The sequence below is a fragment of the Cryptomeria japonica genome, chromosome 5, assembly GCF_030272615.1.
Source record: "Cryptomeria japonica chromosome 5, Sugi_1.0, whole genome shotgun sequence".
Lineage (NCBI taxonomy): Eukaryota > Viridiplantae > Streptophyta > Pinopsida > Cupressales > Cupressaceae > Cryptomeria > Cryptomeria japonica.
Window position 1 is genome coordinate 42,363,826 of NC_081409.1, and position 2,509 is coordinate 42,366,334.

The window sequence follows — 2,509 nt, forward strand, 5'->3', positions numbered from 1 at the left end:
CACTACTTATTTTGGTTACTTCAGAGCATCATCACAAATCGGTTCATCATCCTTGATCTTTGTTTTCCTCAAGCCACCTAGATCAACAACTTGAAGGAATTCAAGGAGTTAGCTAGTTCTTCAATATCATTGAATCTCATCTTTAATTCAAATATCCAATATCTGACTACATTTGATGGTACATGCAAGAGCAACTAGGTTGTGATAGCACTTATCTAAATTAGGGTAGTAATTTGGGGAACAATACACTAGTTGAGAAATTTATTGTACCAAAAGTAAAACTTGAACAAAATAAAACACAAAATTGATAATTACAATATAGCTGAACAAAATGATCTTTATTTTAATCGAGTGTGTTTACAAAATGGGTAAACTTTGTAGTAGAGATGAATGCCTTCTATTATTGTTACATGATTCAAATTCAACCACTATATAGCTTTCAAAAAAAGTAAAACTTACTAAAAGTAGTATATTAGGGATTTTGGTGGAACCAAAGAATCATCACACCTAGTACTAACTAGTGTCCTTGGAAGTTGAAATGAGCATTCAAATAAGGACAAACCTAATGGAAAACTGAAAATGTTTGTTGGAAAATTATTTATTTGGTAACCCCATTTGTCAAGGCCATAACTCTTGTCTATAACTACCATTAAGATGACTTGAGATGTTTTCTACATTGCAACACCACTTCCACTTTAAGCTATCTCTAGAATAGTTCTACTAATGATTGTGGATCATTTTGGCTAGAAAGAATTAAAATAAAATCCAAATTAGCATGAAACCAATAGATAATGTCTATAGAATGATCAATAGATCTTTGGCTGAGACAAATGCCTTGGTGAATCGTACGATAAGTAGGGACCCTCTCCATAGCAATATGGATATTCTCAGCAATTGATTGAATATCTTGAGCTTGGTGAATAAGACACTAGTGGTCCAAAAGCGAGAATAGATTCAAGTGAATTCCTTCTCCAATGGATAATTTAATATTAGCATTTGATGGCACATCTAAGAGGGTTGTTAATTGCATTTTAAGCTCAATGTCTCAAGGGAAGGAGCACATATGTAACCTATAATTTCTCCTTTGTCCAATTAATTTACACATTTGTAACCTTGAATGATTCTTTTACACTTTTTTTCTACACTTTTGTACAATCTAGTTGTGCTTTTGTTCAATATCATTCTTTTTTAGAAAACTTCCAAATCAGACACACAATCATGACTTCACACCTATAAAATAGGAAACTTTTGGACAAACTAGACTTGAAACGACACTTGGAAACAAACTTGCAAACTTGCAAACTTTAAATTTATACTTGACGACCACACAATTAAAACATAATAAAAACTTGGAGGTAAGTCAAGAGGAATTTAAGTGTGGAATTCCTCAACATTTACGATCTCTAGAGGAATCTCAAAATATTTTGTTTTCATCTTCAAAGGTGTTGATAAAAGATCTTCATCAATTTGCTATATTGGAAGAAATATATGAATTTGTACAATATACTAAAGGGATTCAAGTAATTAAAATGGTCCTTGATTCAAATCCTAATTATTATCTTTAGTCTCTACTTACCAAGGGTGACAAGTTGCCTCTAGTTTTACTCTCCCTATCCACAAGGAACGAGATCTCATATATTTTAGTACATCTAGCCAAACAAATTTAGTTAGTGTGTCCATCCCAAGCATACCATTGTTTGACATATTGACTCTACAATATAACACCACATTTCAATGACAATCATATAGAGAAACACATGATCAATTTTATGAGCCTATTTTAATGACTCTTTTATTTGGCTTGATAGAATTTTATACTCTAGTTACTGCAAATTTTTTCTCCAAAACCATGATACTTTCTAACCGATAAGACTATTTTATAAGTACTAAAGTATGCCATCTTATGAATTATAGATAGTATACATTTGCATAGTTATGTGTGAAAATGTGTTGTAATTTTATGGTTATCATTATGAAGAGTGTTTTTGTGTACTAATATGTTATTGTAGAAAAAATAGTTGAAACTCCCTTTGTGGGTTCCTTGTTGTTGTTTGAGTAGAGCCAACAACAATTCCTGCAGTCAACCCATTGATTTGTTGACTATATTTCTTTGTGATCTTCTATGGTTTGTCTAGGTATAGGAATTTATCATGTAGGCAGCTTAGAAACAGGCAGACTCACTCATGTTCTTGGGTGACGTCCAAGAAATACTTAAAGACATCAAGCTTCTTCTCTATAACCTTGCATATTCTGGTTTATACTCATTATTTCTCTTCAAGAGATCTCCTTGGAGTGACTCAAAGCTATTGTGGTTGATTTCCTCCAATGGTGCATATATATATCTCTAGATATTTTTGTGTAGATCACATCTCCTAAGACCTTCGACAAAGATTCACCTAGGTGTGTTTGTAGGGCTTTGTTAGGAAATTTGGAAAATATAAGTTGTGACATTCGATGTTATCTACACACTCAAGATCTCAATCTCTTATACCATTTGATGCAAGCACAT